This window comes from Podarcis raffonei, chromosome 17 (genome assembly GCF_027172205.1).
Source record: "Podarcis raffonei isolate rPodRaf1 chromosome 17, rPodRaf1.pri, whole genome shotgun sequence".
Taxonomy (NCBI): Eukaryota; Metazoa; Chordata; class Lepidosauria; order Squamata; family Lacertidae; genus Podarcis; species Podarcis raffonei.
Genome location: NC_070618.1, coordinates 22,639,157 through 22,660,536, shown reverse-complemented (window position 1 = coordinate 22,660,536; position 21,380 = coordinate 22,639,157). Strand labels below are relative to the sequence as shown.

General features: G+C 44.0%; 1 protein-coding gene across 1 annotated transcript in view; it reads right to left on the bottom strand.

The window, feature by feature from the left end:
- LPAR1 (lysophosphatidic acid receptor 1) overlaps positions 1-17,640 on the bottom strand; it is a 63,584-nt gene extending 45,944 nt beyond the window's left edge. Inside the window, exon 1 of the mRNA XM_053370603.1 lies at positions 17,614-17,640. The gene's annotated coding sequence lies outside the window, so the exon portion shown is untranslated. The remainder of the gene's footprint in view (positions 1-17,613) is intronic.
- Positions 17,641-21,380: the final 3,740 nt, after the last annotated feature.

Sequence of the window (21,380 nt, the reverse complement as noted above, 5' to 3'; positions counted from 1 at the left end):
TGATATTTTTCAAGCATCGTGGTCAGGAAGAATTTTATTTTTCTTATTAGGTGTGGAAGGATAAATAAATGCATGTTCCACTCATGCTTCCAGGTTTGTTTTGAGAGGCAAAGTACCCAAAGGGCAAATAGCATGTTCTAGGAGTGATGACCTTCCATTCCTGAACTCAGTTTAGCTATTGCACCTCTATTCTTCTCCCTTGCCTCTACACACCACAGCCTCTCCCTTGACCTAGCAAATCTGCATGAAGATCCAAACTATCCATTCTGAAGGAAATCAGCCCTGAGTGCTCCCTGGAAGGACAGATCCTGAAGCTGAGGCTCCAATACTTTGGAGTTCCAATACTTTGGCCACCTCATGAGAAGAGAAGAGAAGAGAAGAGAAGAGAAGAGAAGAGAAGAAGAGGTTAAAACCAGCACCTTAAACCTGACCCTGTACTCCACTAGGAGCCAGTGCAGCTGCTATAGCACTGGATGAATGTGGTCCCACGGTAAGGACCCCGTAAGGAGCCTCGCAGCGGCATTCTGCACACGCTGGAGTTTCTGGGTGCAGACAAAAGGCTTTTATGCAAAGTGGTAATTTAATATGTAATACATAGAGAGATCCCCTAAGTAGCTGAATAGCATCTATACTGGGCTGCTAATGACTTTCAGAAAAACAATTAAATGAATAGCAAATATTACTAGATTGATTCCTGGGAGTACACAGAGCTTTTGACCATCACTTCTTGAAGCATCACCCTACCTACTTCCTAAAAGCCTAAGATGCCAATCCAACACCACTGCAATTGGAGCTGGGGACACTTACAGGAAAAATAAGCTTTCAGTTAATTGTTCACTAACTTTTGCAGAAAAGTTACAGCACTTCAGTAATAATTTTGTGGCTTCTCTGCAGCAAGAAGCCTTTGGAAATTCATGTTATTTCAGATCCTTAGAACTGTTTGGGGGATAAAATGAGATAAGAGGCCTGCTGCACACGGTGATTTAAAAACAACCAATGACTGATTAATGCATGTCCAGAAAATGTGCAATTGCACACACATGTACGGTGCAGAACCTGGAAGTGACCCAAAAATGTCACTCAACGTGTCATAAAAAGGGTATAATGGGGCATGGCAGAACAGGGTATAACAGGGTGGGACACATGTCTATGTGCTCCACTGATGTGCACAAGGGCCAGGAACAGAACCCCCATATGAAATGGTCACCACCTGTATTTATTTTTATTTTATTTTATTTATAATAATTTTTATTGATTTTAACATATAAATTATAAAATGTACCACGAAACTTATCACTTATACAATCTTTTTAGACTTCCATCAGCACCTCTGATAATCCACCGTTTTATCCACTTCTTATACATTTCTTAACTTTAAATTGCCTTTAAGTCTTTTAACAAATTATCCTTTCCTTTATCTATTTTTGCAATACTTCCAATAATACTCCTCATAGAACTTCTTGTAAACCTACAAACGTTGTCTGGTCTTCACAAATACTTTTCAAATAGTCTGTAAATTTACTCCAGTCTTCCGTGAATTTCTGGTCCCGCCGGTTTTGAATTCTTCCTGTTAATTTATCTAATTCTGCATAGTCCATTAACTTCATCCTCCATTCTTCAATCATCGGTAATTCTACTTGCTTCCATTTTTGTGCTAATAATATTCTTGCTGCTGTTACTGCATATAAAAAGAGCTTACATTCATTTCTATTTATATCACTCCCAACAATACCCATTAAAAATGCTTCTGGTTTCTTTATAAATGTATATTTCACCTGTATTTATTTTTAAATGTATACTGCATTTTGCCAGCTCTACAGAGGAGTTGCTCAAAGTGGCATACAATAAAGAGAAACATAAAAGCAACAATGACCCACCCATGAAAACACAAATGATAAAGAGCAGCACAAACAAAAACACTAAGAGGAGCACCAGCAATCAAAACAATCTAGCAACAGAATCAAAAGCTTGTTTAAAAAAGAGTATTCTCAATTGCTTGCAGAATATAAATAAAAACATCTTTGGTTTAAACCTTTAAAAAGTAACTTGTGAAGAGGCTTCAAGTAACTTTTTTAACGTCAGTAAACATTTTGCGTTTCTCTGAAAAAATGATACTAATATTCAACCTTTCTTCCTCCACCCCACAGGAATACATTTTGTATTCACAGAGCAGCCTGTGCGCCATACATGACATCAGTCAAATTATGAATTGATGCTTTGTGCACAGATACGGAAAACAGCACTGTTGTGAGCTATTAGTACTACCAAAATGCTTTTCAAGCTCTGCTGACTAGAATAAGCAAAAAGTTGCATCAGAAAAGAGTAGGATATTTTAAGAGCTCAACAAATGGGCCTGTGCGTGTAGGCAGTAAATGGGGCCTCTGAAGCAGATCACATGGTATAGGCAAGTTGGTTTGAATTAAGGCAGTCCTTCAACTAACCCGATCTTAAACCACTTAGGTCTTTAAAGGTACAGTGGTACCTCGGGTTAAGTACGTAATTCATTCCGGAGGTCCGTTCTTAACCTGAAACTGTTCTTAACCTGAAGCACCACTTTAGCTAATGGGGCCTCCCACTGCTGCTGTGCCGCCGGAGCACAATTTCTGTTCTCATCCTGAAGCAAAGTTCTTAACCCGAGGTACTATTCCTGGGTTAGCGGAGTCTGTAACCTGAAGCGTATGTAACCCGAGGTACCACTGTAATCACCAGCACTTTACACTGGACACAGAAACGTATTGATAACCAGTAAATAAAGGCACAATGTGTCCCAACTGTCTACTACCAACCAGTAATCAGGCACATTTTTCTGAAGAAACGTAAGAAGAACATCAGGCCAAAGGTTGATCTATTCCAGCACCCTGTTCCCAGTGGCCAACGAAATGCTTATGCAAGCCCACAGGCAGGACCCAGAACCTTATACACAGAGTCTCTAAGAGCTAGCTCATTCGTACATGATTTCGTCTAATCTACCTTTAAAGCCTCCTAAGTTGGTGGCCATTATTACACGCTATCACGATTGTAGAAACTGCAGTAGCAAGCAATCTTTGGGTATAAAACTCTTCACTTAAAAGATATAGACATATTTTTGTCATTAACCTATTGCGTGTTGAGGTCCCCAGGGCCACCCCAATAACTCACACATCACACAGAATTTTTGTTTAAGATTTTTGGCATAATTTTGGCCACAACTTTATTAAAATACAAATTTGTGAGTGGTTGCTTAGGCATTGGTTGCGATTATCTGCCCCCACCATGGGGGACAGACTGACATTCTGCACGATGTGAAAGTCAGAAAAGGGGAATACACTTGGGGGTAGCGACGGAGCAGGGAACCTGCCCTCACCCCAAATGCAACCAGGAGCTCATTGCTATGGCTCGAGCCCCCTTGACAGAGTGGACAAGCAATAGTTAGCCCCCAATTCCTTTAACGGAATCCCTCGCAGCAGCAGCATTAGAGGGGCAGGCACAGCCAATCCATGCCCCTTAACCAACCAAACCATAAACCAATGCCTAACCGCAACCTTACAAGTTGTGACAATTTGCTACGCAGTAGGCAAAAACCAAATGCCCCCAGCCAATCAGCCAGATGGACAAAATTCCTACCGGGCCCCTGCCCCAAGAGCTGACGACCCCATGACAGGCATAGCAAGGTCAAAGCGAACAACCCTATTCTAGGGAGGGAGGGAGGGGCAATCCAATGCACGGTCGAAAAGCGGAAGCCCTAGCCTCGTGAAAGAAGTTTTAGCATTTCTGGCTGTCAATCAACAAATGGTAACATTAACTTCTTCCCAACAACAAGGGAAGCCCCAATCGCATCAGTGGCCAACGGTCAATTAGCCTGCCCCCAACTTTGGAGTGTCCTGGCGGCCCCCACCGCAACACGTGCTCTTTCTCAAAGTTAATGGCACTGGACTGGGGTAATGCAGCTTCAGAGTGCTTATCAGCATTCTAGAATAATTAAACCAAAACCCATAATCCAAACATCTTCAACTGCAATTGTTTGTTATAATGCTACTTATTAAGGGGCATTCAATATCTTTAAAATTAAAAGCACTTCTGAAAGATTTGCTGTAGGGGACTATTTAAAGTGCTGTAGCGCTCCCCAAAATAATAAAGAATAGATACAGTATAAGTAAAATGTTCCACTGTTCTAATCTTGACACCCATTTGGTTTACATCCACATACTGTATGTAACCTTTTACAGATACTGGCAGCTGAATGAACTATTTTAAATTCTCACCTGCCTCTGATTCTGGCAGGATAAACAGTGATAAACTTTATTAGAAATATGTGGAAAACAATCCCTTCTCCTTTGTGCACTGAATTGATTTCTATCTCAAAGAATAATATAAAAATTAACTTAAGCAGCATATTCCCCAAAGCTTTGTGTGCTCACTAAAAAATAAATAAACGAATGATAGGTAAGGTAGTGTACTTTACAGATGAATGGATACAGCTGTAATTCAAAGGTACTTTCCTCAATTAGGTTGCAGACCAAGATATTCTGAACTCAAGATTAGCTACTGAATAATCTGTAACCGTTTAGCAGACAGTAACTTCACTGTGGCCATTAAAATGGAAAAAAGGGTGATGGGCATAATTCAAACGCAGGCTGGGCAGCAATAGGATGGGATGGAGGAGCATAGCCAGCAAAGAATTCAAAGCCTGGGCAGAAGATGGCGGCAAAGACTAGCCTGGACCGTTATGCCAGCCTGGAGGTGGTGTAGAGACTATGCCTGGATTAAGTCAAGTGATGACAGTAGGGCCAGCTCAGGATACAGGAAATCCCAGGCAAGCTCAGCCCCTCCCCTGGAACACTCCAAGTTGGGTCTTTCTGCTGGCAGATAGTTCAGTTGGTTAGGAAGCTCCATTTGGTGAGTGGAACAGGGCTCCTGCCCTTCAGAGTGATACTAGTGTCACTCCACTGGCAGGGCTGGGCAAATGGGTCTGAGGGCCCTGAAGGAAATACAGGCCTGATTTAAAGCTCCAAAGTGGGGTCCAAAGTAATGCTCTTGTTTTTCTTTCCATCCCATTCTTCAGAAGCCTTTGTAGGTGATGATAGGAGGGGAGAAGAAAAGCTACATCACTTCTCTCCTCCTCCAAAAAGGATTTCTGGGAAACAAAGGAAGCTGACTAAAGTAAAGGTAAAGGGACCCCTGACCATTAGGTCCAGTCGTGGCCGACTCTGGGGTTGCGGTGCTCATCTCGCTTTATTGGCCAAAGGAGCTGGCGTACAGCTTCCGGGTCATGTGGCCGGCATGACTAAGTCGCTTCTGGCGAACCAGAGCAGCACACGGAAACGCCGTTTACCTTCCCGCTGGAGCGGTACCTATTTATCTACTTGCACTTTGACGTGCTTTCGAACTGCTAGGTGGGCAGGAGCCAGGACCGAGCAACGGGAGCTCACCCCGTCACAGGGATTCGAACCGCTGACCTTCTGATCGGCAAGTCCTAGGCTCTGTGGTTTAACCCACAGTGCCACCCGCGTCCCGTAAGTAAGCTGACTACCACCACCCTTAAATGTTTTTTTCCCCAAAACCAAAAAAGAAAAGAAAAATTACAAACATCAAATTCAGCATCCATATTCATTTCCTAGCACAAACCTGTTACATGATTAACTAAATCAAATATACATAATTACTCTAAACGTCTCTTTGCTGTATACAAATACATCACAGTTAGAAATTTTATATTTAAACTTTTATCTTATAAATAATTTTTCAAATTCCCCCAAACCCCCCACGCCCCTTCACCCATGTGTGATCTTGATTTTTTTGCTTCTTCCAAAATGTTTGGGGTTTTGTTTTGTTTTTTTGCTCCCAAGCATTCTAAAACGAGAGAAAAAGGGAGGGAACTAGGTCACCACATGTGTCCACAGATTGCTCCAGCATAGTTTCTACCAGAGGGAATGGGGGTTACTTCACAGCCGGTGTGAAAGGTTGTAGGCCTTGGAATTACTATTTTGACCAAGTCAATAACATTTTGAACTCTTGAACGTGATCTCTATATCATTTAATAAACAGACAAATGTCATTTATGAAAGCACAATTCTGATTTGCCTAAACTTCCAGTTTTAAACTGTGAGAGTGTCTCTTTTGTGGTCCGATGTGCATAAAGCAGGTTGTGAAACTTAGCAAATGCCCAAAAATTAACACATGCCTAAATTTGAGGCCCTCTCTGAGCCTGAGTCCTGAGGCCAAATGACCCTCCTGAGCCCCTTCTTATAAGGTCTGTGTGCACCAGAAGATTGTGGCAGCGGGCACAGACCTGCTTTATCCTCATGTTGTTGTGTAGTCGTTTAGTCATGTCCGACTCTTCGTGACCCCATGGACCAGAGCATGCCAGGCACCCCTGTCTTCCACTGCCTCCCACAGTCTGGTCAAACTCATGCTGGTAGCTTCCAGAACACTATCCAGCCATCTCGTCCTCTGTCATCCCCTTCTCCTTGTGCCCTCCATCTTTCCCAACTTCAGGGTCTTTTCCAGGGAGTCTTCTCTTCTCATGAGGTGGCCAAAGTGTTGGAGCCTCAGCTTCAGGATCTGTCCTTCCAGTGAGCACTCAGGGCAGATTTCCTTAAGAATGGTTAGGTTTGATCTTCCTGCAGTCCATGGGACTTTATCCTCATGTGTTGTGTCAAATAGACACCCCTAGAGAGAACCCCATGGAACACCAATGGGCTTGAACCCGTGACCCTGAGGTTAAGAGCCTCTTGCTTTACTGACTGAGCTATACCAGCATTAATAGATTAATAGACGCCAAATAGATTGCAATGCGGTATCTTAAATAAGGCATCTAAAATACTAATGACCAATTAAAGTTTGATTTTACTTGTTAGGAATACAGCTGCTACCTCTCAGTGGAACTGAGCCTAACTCTATTTCCCACTTCTTCTGAACCTGCCATCTAAATTCTTTAATCTTTTGTAACCTAGTAATTAGATGTATTTCCATCAGGCAAAGTAGGCGGTAGTCTGGTTAACTAGAGTCTAGTGCATAGGTTAAGGCAGTAAAACATTACCTCAGGCTAAGGAGCCAAATTGGCATTTACATCCTGGATTAGTGTTTTATGGCCACATCAAAGAGACATTCTTCCATGCGAAGGAGCTTCCTTCACAACTATGTACACAGTGTAAAACAACCTTCCCAATCATTCAATCAATCACTGAGAATCACTGAGAATACACCTGCCTTGCGGCACTTGCAAGAGGCACACTAACATGGCAACTGTTCTGGAAACTGGGACAATCGGGAAATTTCAAAATCGAAGCGACTGTGAAAGAGCTTTTTGTCTGTCATGCTGTCTTGTTATTTTCTGACTCACACGTTCCATCTCTCATACGATGGCTTAGAGAACCAGGCAGGGTGATGGGAGTTGCAGTACAAACATATATTTGAGGGACACTATGATTACCTAACCATTACTGCAAATGTTAATGTTAAGATCAGTACATACACAATGGAGGGAACATAAGCATAATGGTCTGGCTGCAAGACCTCCTAAGCTGATACAGTCATACCTCAGGTTACAGATGCTTCAGGTTGCGGTTTTTTGGGTTACGGACCGCCAAAACCCGAAAGTACCAGAACGGGTTACTTCCGGGTTTCAGTGGTTGCGCATGCGCAGAAGCGCTAAATCGTGCTTTGCGCATGCGCAGAAGCTCCGAATTGCAACCTGTGCATGCACAGACGCGCCGCTGAGGGTTGCAAATGCTGTGGGTTGTGAACGTGCATCCCGCACAGATCACATTCACAACCTGAGTGTCCACTGTATAGTACTTGGGAGTGTTGGACTGGGACCCTTGCCCATCATGCTCACTGAGTGACCTTGGGCCAGTCACAGCCTCTCAGCCTAACCTACCTCACTGTGTTGTTGTGAGGATTAAATGAGGAAGGGAAGAACCATGTATGCCAACTTGAGCTCGTTGGGAGGGGGGAAGGTGGGATGTAAATGAAATAAGAATTCAACCTTGGGTTCCCAGATAAAAATTCCACCCCATCTGGGGACCACATGAATGTGCATGTCAGCAAAAAGGCCCTAGGTGGATCAAAGGAATTGCAAGCTCCTCTCTAGAAGTCTGCCCACCTCCTTAGCTATCTCACCAAGTCAATGTTTATGCGAACCAGCTCAATGTCACAAGAGACTAGGGCCCTGCGGGACTTGACATCTTTCCGCAGGGCCTGCAAGACAGAGCTGTTCCGCCAGGCCTTTGGCCAGGGCACAGCCTGACTCCCTCCCTCGGCAATCTTCGCGGAGCTCTGGCCCAATGGTGGCCAGTGGCTTGAATTTAATTAATTTTATAATGAATGATTTTAGAGTGTTGTTTGTGTTGTACTTTTGTATTGTTTTATTGTTGTTAGCCGCCCTGAGCCCGGCTTCGGCTGGGGAGGGCGGGATATAAATAAAATTTATTATTATTATTATTAATGGTAACAATGGAGGGTGGGTGGGGGGATTCCTACACTACCAGGGAGGGGAACATCAACATTCAGAAAACTCCTGATGTCCTAGTCAATAGGAAAGGTCATGATGGCCCACATATGAAGGGTACTACAGTGGTGCCTCGCAAGACGAAAAGAATCCGTTCTGCGAGTCTCTTCGTCTAGCGGTTTTTTCGTCTTGCGAAGCAAGCCCATTGACGGATTAGCGCTATTAGCGGCTTTTAGCGGCTTATCGGCTTAGCGGATAAGCGGCTTAGCGGCTTAGAAAAGGGGGGGGAAGGAAAAAAACCCCGCAGGAACTCGCAAGACATTTTCGTCTTGCGAAGCAAGCCCATAGGAGATTCGTTTTGCGAAGCACCTCCAAAACGGAAAACCCTTTCGTCTAGCGAGTTTTCCGTCTTGCGAGGCATTCGTCTTGCGGGGCACCACTGTATTAATTATATCATGCAGAGCAGTAAGACAACTTTTGTAAAAACTCACAATAAAACCACACTGATATGTGTATGAGGGGAGAAAACGCACAAGGCTTACTTAGGGCTGCAATACATCAAAAATAACCATGATTTGCCTGTCGGAAATGGCGTCTGGGTATGAAATGGGCTGAAACATCTGGGAAAACCCAGGCATATGGCAGCTCATAATGTTGAAAAAAACTCCACAACTTTGCCAAAAGAAATATGGCAACCCTAACTTACTTAAATAGTAATAATTAAAAATGTGAGCTTATAGGAAAAGTGCAGGTCATTTTTCCTAAAGGTTCAAATAACTTCTCATACCAGCAAGTCTGAGAACCTTCAAGTATTGTAGGCCAGTATTATTATCTACATACTGAGGAAGAGCTGAGCTGTCTAAAGCCACCTAGTGAATTTGTGGCTGAGTCAAGATTTTTCATTTTTGCTAGAACAAAGTATTTGGTCCAACAGTTTTCAAGGAGGTGCATCAAAAACCATCACAGAAGACTGGATTAGTTTTGGGTGAGGGGGAGGCTGAGTGAGTAGCAAATTTCTATTTACTTTGTCTTACCTTATTAGGTATGTCAGAGGCTCCAATTATTTTTCCTCTTTCCTTATTAAACCCTCCCCCCAAAAAACATTACTGCTTGAAGGGTTTTTTTGATGCTACAGTATTTGATAAGACAACATTTTGGAAAATTCATCACTCCCCCCAAAATAGCTAATTATCCTATGTGGAGGACAAATCGCCTGCAAAAGCGTGGGAGGTAAGATATTTGGCCCAGCTTTAATTTGAACCAGGAACTTCTTGGTTCATTCTCTAGGGGAGCACTTAGCGAGTACCGTATTTTTCGCTCTATAACACGCACCCGACCATAACACACACATAGTTTTTAGAAGAGGAAAACAAGAAAAAAAATATTCTAAACGAAACAGTGGATGTATGATTTTTGTGGTTCATGCTGTGGCCACAGACATGTGATCTGACGGTGAGTTTGGGGTAGCCCAATGCAAAAATCCTGAGGATCCATGTGGATCCATGCTTTGTAACCACGTTTTTGCACCACTGCGGCCCCAGGCAACAGTGGGTGCGTGATTTTTGGGGTGCAAGATGTAGCCATGGACATGCTATGTGATCTGATGGTGAATTTGGGGTGACCCAGTGCAAAAATCCTGAGGATCCATGTGGATCTGTGCTTTGTAACCACGTTTTAAGTGAGGAGGGAAGGAAAAGCACTCAAGGGACAAGGGACATGCGTGGGGTGTGTGGAGAAGGATGCTGTTAATAATGCAGAAGAGGGGTATAAGAGGAGAAGGCTCCTCTCCTCTCCCGCTTTGCTCCTTTAAAGCAAGCAGGCTCTCTGTCCCTCTCTCCTCCCCACTCAGCGGCTCTTCTCCTGCTTTGCTGTTTCAAAGCAAGCCACGGAGGAGGGAAGGAAGGGGAACCATGGATCCTCTGCTCACGGCTGCAGCAGATCCCCCCACCATCCGTAGGCATTCGCTCCATAACACGCACAGACATTTCCCCTTACTTTCTAGGAGGAAAAAAGTGAGTGTTATGGTGCAAAAAATACGGTAATTCATTGAATTCAGCAGGACTTGTTTCCAATTAAGCATACATAGGACTGGGCTCTTGAATCACTATGTTAACTCCATTTTCATTTTCATGCTCTAGTTCAAAAACAGGGTAACTGTATGATTAAGCGTAATGTACACAATCTATGGAAATTTAGCACATTTTTTTTTAGCCAACCAATTATCTGTCCACAAAAGCTATCTTTATTTAAGCAACTTATGCTGTTTAAGTTGAAGATAAGGAAGAAAAAGAAAACAGAACAGATGTTTTCCATACTTTACTGTATCTTCATTTATTTTAAAAAAGAGGGGCGAGGAGGCTAATGTGACCTATTTCCAATGCTTACATTTGTTATTTTGAACATAGTGCTGAAACCGTGCAAATTAACTGGCAATCCTTCCACGTCTTTTAACGCAGCTATACCATAAAGATAAACCAAGAAAAACAAAATCTAAATCCTAAGAAATGTAAACAGCAAGAACAGCCGTTCTTTTTCAAGAGGTGCTGTTTTCTTCACAGCCGCAGTCAATACTGGGCTTGATCCAAGCATATCTGAGATGCAGCAGTTTAAAGGAATCACAGAACTTGCAACTTTCAAAACCGATTGCAAAACAAGATTCTTAGCATAGCAGCTCCACATCATGGAGCTTAAATCATGGCACAGAACAAAAAAGTAGGGGCTCCATATTACATAAAATCACAGGTGTTCATAGGCAAGGAATTTCCATCTACCTCAAGCAAGCAAGTCAAGCCACGGATGGCAGTATACAACCTTTTACATTCTTTAGCCAGTACAACCAGATAGTAAATTATTTCCTAGCAACTAAATATGTCTATAAATTACGGGATAAAAAATACCAAGGCTCTGGTTCGCCAGAAGCAGCTTAGTCATGCTGGCCAATATAGCGAGATGAGCGCCACAACCCCAGAGTCGGTCACGACTGGACCTAATGGTCAGGGGTCCCTTTATCTTTACCTTTAGCTCATAATTACTGAGGAAAAAGCTTGACTGCAATTCCTGATTCAGATGAAATGCTAAGCCAAATCCTACCTTATGTAGGTAGCAAAAATGACCAGGAAGGAGCAGAGCAGCAGTGAACTCTCTTCTCTGGGAGCTAATAAGACTTCCATGTCCCTGCTAAGCCACAGTTTAGCTTAGCACAGGTGTAGGCAACCTAAGGCCTGGGGGCCGGATGCGGCCCAATCGCCTTCTCAATCTAGCCCGCGGACGGTCCAGGAATCAGCGTGGTTTTACATGAGTAGAATGTGTCCTTTTATTTAAAATGCACCTCTGGGTTATTTGTGGGGCATAGGAATTTGTTTATCCCCCCCCCAAAAAAAATAGTCCGGCCCCCCACAAGGTCTGAGGGACGGTGGACCGGCCCACGGCTGAAAAAGGTTGCTGACCCCTGGCTTAGCATGATGTTTAAACCAGGCCACTGTGAAATACAGATGCAACCATATGAAAATGCATACTGAAAAGAAACAATTCTGCATTGTGTGGAAATATCACACATTAAAATCCCACAACTAAATAAGGACTAGTTCATCCTTAAGTCTAGTTCATCCTTAAGTTCCTCTGGCTTGCATTATTCATCTAAAAGTTAAGAGAAAGTAGAGGAACATTCCAAACTAAAAATGGTATAGTCGTATACATCACTATAATATCTCTAGTCATTTCTGTGTCATATTAACTCCCTTGTGCTCCCTGAAATTCTAAATTTCAGAAAGCAGGGCAAAAGAGTTATTAGACTACAGCACGGTATGTTTGAAGCTCGAGGTAATGAGTTATACATTTATAAGCTTGAAAATTAATAGATTGCTACTGAGAAACTCTGTGAAATCTGAGATTGCAGTCAAAGGCAAGAAATTCTGTAAGAGATCTATGGAAATTAAGGCTGTAATCCAATGCACATTTGCCTTGGAATAAGCCCCACTGAATAAAGTGGGGGCGGGGAGCGGGTTTGAACTGTGAGCATATACAGGCCTTACCTATGTAAGCACAGTGTGTGTTTTTTTCAAGTGGCCATGCAGAATCTACAGACCTACAGTGCTTTTTTTTTTAATTAAAAAGGTTAAGATAAGCTAAAACTACACTTCTGTGTTTGTATAAATAGCAGCCATGACATGAATTCCATGAGCCAAAGTTCCAAATGCTAAAAACAGATATATGTATATATTTCCTGCATGATAGCCACGCAAGACTTTTGGCCCACAACAACCCCAGCAGACTCCAGAGCCAACAATTTTCATTGCCAAACTGAAATCAAATTCCCCAACCTGGAAAAATGAGTCACTGTAGAGCAGAACACACAATGCAACAAAAATATGTTGGCACCAACGAATGATTTCCCACTCCCTGCTCTTAAAGATATATATATAGAGAGAGAGAGAGAGAGAGAGAGAGAGAGAGAGAGAGAGAGAGAGACCTATATCATCTATATCTATATCAACTATATCTATATCTACATCTATCTATATCTCCAAGTCAAAAGCACCTAGAACTTGGTCAAATGAAAAACTTGGTCAAATGCACAAATGACCAAAATAGGGGTGGTGCATTTTACCCAATATTTGAGTTTTGATTTATTGACATTAAAGAAATGGCCTAGAACCACTGGCTAGACCTTTTTGAAAAAGCTTATAATTGATGTATTCATTCATTTACTATGTTCCATTTCTTTTCCACCATTTGCCAAACACACAGCAAGGGTAACAAAAAATTAGGAAGAAGAGCATCATTGTACCAACTTGCTCAGATTCCACAACCAGATTATTGACTGAGGTCAACTTATTGGGAACATGAAACTCCCTTCCTTGTTATGATAAAAACATATTCGCCGGCTGACTGTTTCTATCTGAGCACAATTCAAAGTGCTAGCCATGACCTTTAGATCCTTAAATGGCTTGGGATCAATATGAACCTTCATGGGTTTAAAGACTCTAAAGACAGGGATGTGAGGATGTGGAGGTTTGCAGGCTCAGGCACCCCCTTCCAAGAGAGGCTGTTTTGGCCCCTTCTCTGATGGCATTCTAGTAGCAAGTGAACTGAACCTCCTTGTTCAGGCAGGTCTTTGGTCTGTTGCAAACCTCTTCCTATGTTCTTAACTGTGGGGCAGCCTCTCTACATTCCCATGCTTGTTTGTAATTGGCCCATTGGTGATACACTTCGTTGATTCTGAAGGTCATAATATAATGAAGAAAATAAGTTGGTCTCTGAAGAATGTAGATATAGATATGCAGGACTTCATAGCTCCAAACCAGTAGTGTCCAAAACACAATGGGGAACTAACACAGCTCTTTTCTGTGATCAAAAGAGCTGGCACGTTCTATACAAACTGATGCTCTTGAACAGTCACCAATGACAGTTCACATCGAGCACGCAAGTGACAACAGACTACCTTGAGGTTACAGAGGCATGAATTGTCGTCATATCCTGGTCAAATAGACAAGCATGTGAAAGGTGTCAAACAAAATTATTTCAGTCTAGTGTGGTTCAACTTCAGTTAGCTCACCTGCTTCCAAAATGTCACCATGGCAAGAAACACAGACTCTGTAGGACCCGGGTCAGATTAAAAAGAAGCACAGCTGGGTGACACCAGCATATGAATCCAAACCTCCATGCAATCTCACTACACAGTCAAAAGCAGTGTGAACAAGATGGAGCCCTCTAGGAGTTCAATGGGAGTAAATGGGGTAGAGATGCACAGCTGGCCATTTTAGCCCTCTGTCTCTTCTTAAGCCCTCTGTCTCTGTCTCTACCAGTGTGGTGTAGTGGTTAAGAGCGGTAGTCTCATAATCTGGGGAACCGGGTTCGCGTCTCCGCTCCTCCACCTGCAGCTGCTGGGTGACCTTGGGCCAGTCACACTTCTCTGAAGTCTCTCAGCCCCACTCACCTCACAGAGTGTTTGTTGTGGGGGAGGAAGGGAAAGGAGAATGTTAGCCGCTTTGAGACTCCTTAAGGGGAGTGAAAGGCGGGATATCAAATCCAAACTCTTCTTCTTCTTCTTCTTCTTCTTCTTAACTGAAATGAGCAGAAATCGTAGACTTGTGACACAGCTCTGGAGTATGAAGCCTGCAGGAAGATCTAATGATCGGTGCCAAGCAATGGCAATTCTAAATTGGCATAAACCAAGAAACACAATTTCTCTTACTTTCCCCCTCCGTGCAGGGTTAGCAAACATGATGCCCTCCAGCTGTTGAACCACAACTCCCATCATCTCTGACCACTGGCTATGCTGGCAGGGTCTGATGGAAGTTGTAGTCGAGCAAAACATCTGGAGGGAACCACGTGGTCTGCTCCTGTCCTAGCGAGTGAAGCCAGCGATCATAAATCGTCAAGAGCTGTGGCTGTTCCCATTATTGTTTAGGGAAATCCCTAAAAACAGAAATGTCATGATTTAATGGGCAGAAATGTAAAGCGGAAGAGATCCTATCAACATGTGTTGGGATGGATTAATATAGAAAAACACTGTATCTAAAACAGTCAGAGAACATGTAGAGCAACTTGCACGAGTGTGGTACTCTCCAGATGTTTTTACTACAACTCATATCAGCTTGAGTCAGCACAACCAATGGTCAAGGATGATGGGAGTTGTAGGTCAAAACAAATGTTAGGCACCCTAGGATGATTTAGAGACTTCACTTGAAGTTAGATTCCCAATTTGACTCACAGGAGAGGGGGGATAGAAATACAGTGGTACCTCGGGTTACATACGCTTCAGGTTACAGACTCCACTAACCCAGAAATAGGGCTTCAGGTTAAGAACTTTGCTTCAGGATAAGAACAGAAATCAGGTTCCGGCGGCACGGCAGCAGCAGGGGGCCACATTAGCTAAAGTGGTGCTTCAGGTTAAGAACAGTTTCAGGTTAGGAACGGACCTCCGGAACGAATTAAGTACTTAACTCGAGGTACCACTGTATGGATAAAGATGGTCAACTTTGATTTTAACCTTTCTTTCTTTCTTTCTTTCTTTCTTTCTTTCTTTCTTTCATTTCCAGTTTCTTCTTCTGATCTAGACTATGCCTGGTTATCCTTGTTCAGCCTCTTCAAGCTTAAGGAAATGAAATTGGACAAAAGACTTCTGTGTATACATTCTTATCCTGAGCTCCTCTGCATTTTTACAAAATCATGCTGATACTTTTTTCTTCTTCTGTAGTTAAGCAAGCACATGTATAAAATAGGAGAAAGCACGAAAGGACTTAAATCAGCCCAGAATTTGTGACGCTATGAATATTAATTTTAAAAGTATGCAGCATTTAGTCCACGCAAGCCTCATTGCTTTGACGATTATTTCAACTAAAATGCTTTGTCCAAGGCAAGACAGCTTATGAAAATGCAGTGCTTGAAACATACTCTATCTACACACGTTCCTTTATACTTAGCAGACCAAACGGTGCATATTTAAGACGAAGTCCTTATTCAACTTTTAATAAACTAAGGCCGCAATATTACACATATGCCTGGGAATAAGTTCCATTGAACTCAGTAGGACTTACTTCTGAGTAGACACGCGTAGGATTGTGCTCTAGGAGTAAAACTCTGTTTACTTAAGAGTAAATTTCACTGGCTCAGTATGATTTATTTCTGAGTAAGCAAGCCTGGGATTGGGCTGCACAGCTAATTAGGACCAGAAAGAGGCTTATATTTCATGTTAATGGAGAATTATCATCATACAGTGACTAAAACATATCAGAATTGTCTGCTGGGGGGGGGGGAGAGAATCAACCATTTGGCAACTTTTCAACCACCCTGACTGCAAGAATAACTTAAGGTGGTTAAAACGTGCTGTGGGATTTCTAATCCACACCCAACAATATTGTCATAAATTGCCGAAGCAAGGAAGCTGACAACGGGTTAATTCTTGAGAACTGAATCCTTATGCATTTCCAACACCTCAGCTTAGGCTGAGAGCAACACTCCCAGGGTGTCGCCACTCTTTAAACTTCAAAAATACCATATGGCTCCAAGGAGCGGAGGTTGGGGGGAGAGGAGTAGGGAAATACCTAGGTTTGGAAACCTATTGCAGAGTAACAAATTCCAAAGATTTAAAAATGGGATCTTAAACCTTAAATTCCAAAACTGGGCGCCTAATTTTTATTTTTTTTACCCCCAAGGGGAAGAACTCAAAACTCCCGTTTGGAAAAACGGGTGCAGAACTTGCAGAGAGTTGTGGTTCTTGCTAGACAGAGGAAGAATCTTGTTTACTATGCAGCAAATTTCATCTTAAACAAGGATACTCGAGATTGCGTTGGGGAGCGGGGAAAACGACAGCTTGACTTGGAACGAAACCACTCACAGGGGTGCCAACTTGAATAAAATATAGAGGGGGGGGGCTGTAAGCCCCACCCCACATAATCCATCACAAGGCGCACAAACACCATTTGAATGGCAATGCCCATTCACGGGGAGGGGGCACCCCCCAAATATTTTATAGGGGGGTTAGGGGTGCCACCTTGGAATAAAATATTGGGCGACAATAAGCCCCGCCCCCACATCCCAAGATCGGCAATGCCCGTTCACTAGGGGATGGGGAGTATTTTATAGGGGTTTTAGGGGTGCCAACTTGGAATAAAATATTGGGAGGGGGGCAAGTCAGTCTTGCCCTGGATAATCGATCACATGACACCATTGGAATGGCAATACTGTACAGCCCACCCACTTTTTATTGGTGGAACCCCTCGAAATTTTGGGGGTGCGCGCGCGTAAGATGACCCCCCCACCCTCGGAGTTGTCTCCTGACCTCTAGGGCCACTAAACTTCCCCACGAAGTCGCCCTCAAAGCCCCGAGGAGGAGAAGAAAACGAGCGGATCCCTCCAATCGCACCCATTTAAAACCCAGCGACGTGGAAGGAAAACCCTTTTTTCCCCCTTACCCCCCTGGCGAAATGGAAGCGAGAGAGGAATAGAAGAAGCTATTCGAAAGCAGGGAGAGAAAGCAGACATTCTTCCACCGAGGAGGGAAACTTTTTTGGCGGGGTGGAGAGGAAAGGGATTTTTAAGACCGACGCCTGGAAAAAAAAAATGATTGCCGAGTATTAGAGAAGCCGATTTCCACCCCCAAAAAACTGTGTTTGCCCCCCACCCACGGAAAAAACCCACCCACCCCCTTACCTCCCTCCCTCCCCCCCCCACTCCGCGTTTACCTGGGCCAGGCGATGCGCCCCGCAGCCCCACGGACGGGCTGAGCCGGAGGCGCGTCTTCCCGCCGCCTCTCGCTGCTAATGCCGCCGCTGCCTTGTCCCAAGTCGGCCGCCGACTCCTGCCGCTCACTTCGCGGCGGCGGGGCAGCGGGGAGGAGGAGGAGGAGGCGGCGGCGTCAGCAACACCATCCTCTCTCCATCTCCATCTCTCTCTCGGAGGGGACTCGGAGGCGAGGCTGCGCTCCCGAGCAGAGCGGTGGCTGCGGTTGTGGGGCGCTCAGCCTCGAACTCCCCTCCTCGCCCTTCTTCTTCTTCTTCTTCTTCTTCTTCTTCTTCTTCTTCTTCTTCTTCTTCTTCTTCTTCTTCTTCTTCTGGGCTCCGCGGCTCTAGCGCCTTTCTCCCCACCCTGCTTTGGAGCCGCGTGCCCTGCGCAAATGGCGCTGCTGTCCGCCTCTCTCTCTCTCTGAGGGGGAGAGTTTTGAGGGTTAAGTATAAGCTGGATTCACGTATAGGCTAAACCAGGCTATAACTTAGGGCCCCACTCTCTTGGGGCCCCCCCAAAATAATTAAAGAAGAAAAGAAAACTGGATGTACATTTCCAAAATACAAAATATAAGATTAAAAAAAACACCTACATACAGCAACAGTGTTTTGTGTTGTGTAGGCTCCTGTGATGTAAGCAGCATGTCCAACAGGTAGGTCGTGATCAGGTAGATCACTGGTAGATCATTGGCTCCCCCCAAAGAAGCTGAACAACTGTGGCTCCCTAAAAAAAGTCAACTTTTTACCTCCTCCCTGAAAAAAAACTCAACAACTTTGACCCGAACCGCCCCCCCCCCCCCAGTGAGCCTTTCTCCTTCCTAAATTGTGTCTGCACAGACGCAGACGGCGGAAATCACTTCTGCACAGATGCAGGTGCGGGAACTCGCGGGCGGGTGTGCTCACACACACACGCAATCCGGCCCACGGAGGGATCCAGCCCTTGAGAGGTAAACCTTGCCGACCCCTGGCGTAGACAGGATTTGGGGGTATAGTATAGCCAGAGACAGTTTGACACGTTTAAGAAATCCACCTGGACAGAAGTTTTACCCCTGAAAAAGAGGACGTGTCCTGGAAAAAGAGGACGCATGGCAATCCTGTAATACCATCTCCAACTCCTCAAAAGATTCCATCAGCGATGTCTCCGAAAATTTTTCCATATTACTTGAGAAGACAGCCAAACTAATGTCAGTGTAAAGGAAGTAGCAAAGATCACCCGCGTCAAAGCAATGGTTCTTCAACATCAACTTTGTTGGACTGGTCGTGTTTGTATGCCTGATTATCGTCTTCCAAAGCAACTGCTCTATTCTCAACTTAAGAATGGAAAGCAAAATACCAGTGGGTAACAAAAGAGGTTTAAAGACTCTCTCAAGGCAAATATTAAAAAACTGCAGTATAAGCACGGATAACTGAGAAACACTGGCCTGCGAGTGCTCCAATTGGAAAACAGCTTTCCCCAAAGGTGTTGTGGACTTTGAAGAAGCACGCACTCAGAACGGAAGGGAGAAACGTGCTAAGAGGAAGGCACACTTGGCAAACCCTCACCGTGATCAACTCCCACCCGGAAACCTATGTCCCCACTGTGGAAGGACGTGTGGATCCAGAATTGGCCTCCACAGTCACTTACGGACTCACCGTTAAGATCATGTTTATGGAAGACAATCTTACTCGATTATGTGTGATTGCCAAAGAAGAGAAGAAGAAGATGATGATGATGATGAAGAAGAAGTGTGTGCTCCCTTTACACAAGGACTGTTACCCACCAAAGGTGCCAACTTGAATAAAATATTGGAGCAAGGGCAGGTAAGCCCCACCCCATAAAATGGATCACATGACATAGCACATGCACACACCATTGGAATAGTAATGCCCATCAACTTTGGGGGGACAGCCCCCTCAAATAAATAAGAGACCTCAACCCGTAGGAGTTCAGCCACCTCCGCTTGACCTTTCACTAGATGCAACCCATCAGCGGTGTCAACTTGAATAAAATATTGGGGGAGGCAAGTAAGCCCTGTCCTGCATAATAGATCGCATGATGTGGCGTGAACACACCATTTGAATGGCAATGGCCATCAACTTTTGGGGGAGGGGAAGCCCCCTCAAATATTGTATGGGGGGGCATGAAGGGACATTGGTCCCCAGGAGTTGGCTCCTATGTTCCCCAGCCACCTTTGGTTACAGCCCATTATTATGATTATAATCCTACTACCGCCCCCCTGACACCCCTTACACACCCAAAACATGTACAGTGGTACCTCGGTTTACGAACTTAATCCATTCCAGAAGTCCGTTCTTAGACCGAAACCGTTCTTAAACCGAGGCACGCTTTCCCTAACTAGGCCTCCCGCTGCCGGTGCCCTTCCACCGTTCAGCTTCCATTCGTAGACCAAAGTAAAGTTCGCTAACTGGAACACTACTTCTGGTTATGCGGAGTTCATATACCGAATAGTTTGTAAACAGGGCTGTTCTTAAACCAAGGTACCACTGTAAACATAGTTTACTATTATTATTATTTATTGCTTGCTTTTCACCATTAGGTCCCAAGACAGGTCACTATGGCGTAAAATACAATATTAAAAATAGTTCAAAACAAATTGCAGTCACTACTGTAGTAGGTTCTAAAAAAATACACCTTTCAAGTGTCAAAGGTCAGGGTGTGTTTCATTCCATTCACTCTCCAGGAGTTTGGACTTGCATGGATACATCTGAAGTAGCTCTTCGTATGCCTATATATATACTGTATAGATAAAGGTAAAGGGACCCCTGACCATTAGGTCCAGTTGTGACTGACTCTGTGGTTGCGGCGCTCATCTTGCTTTATTGGCCAAGGGAGCCGGCGTACAGCTTCCGGGTCATGTGGCCAGCATGACTAAGCCGCTTCTGGCGAACCAGAGCAGCGCACAGAAACACCATTTACCTTCCCACTGGAGCGGTACCTATTTATCTACTTGCACTTTGTGCTTTTGAACTGCTAGGTTGGCAGGAGCAGGGACTGAGCAACGGGAGCTCACCCCGTCACAGGGATTCAAACCGCCAACTTTCTGATCAGCAAGTCCTAGGCTCTGTGGTTTAACCCACAGCACCACCTGCGTCCCTATAGTAGGTCCTAAAAAAATACACCTTTTAAGTATCAAATGCCAGGGTGCGTTTTGTTCCATTCACTCTCCAGGAGTTTGGACTTAAATGGATACATCTAAAGTAGCTCTTTGTATGCCTATATATATATATATATATATATATATATACTGTATAGATACAGATATATAATTTGACAAACAAGAAGGAATTCATCAGTGTCTAACTGATACTAAGTTGCAAGCAGAACATTAAGAATAAAATACAATTCAAGTCTGTTAGATTGTTTGTTAAATTTTCTAGTTACTTTATCCTGCCCAAGGCAAGCCAAAGCAACTTACAACCAAACAAGCATTTGCACAAAACAAAGTTGCACAACAGAAACACTGAAATATAACCCAAAGGAGGCAAGAGAGCCAATGCATACATTACCGATGTGGCATGGGAGCCTCTTCCCCATGGTCAGGTCCAATGCTGCTGTGCTACCATTTCCTTGGAGGAACCACATGGTCATGAGAAATGATGTTTCTTCCAAAGCCAACTTCACCCAATACTGTATAGCCATGGGAAGGAAGCAAAGCTATACTTGGCCCTTCCTACAGGTGTTTCTAGATGGATGTTCATTGTGGAATTGGTTTCTGCCATCTACGTGA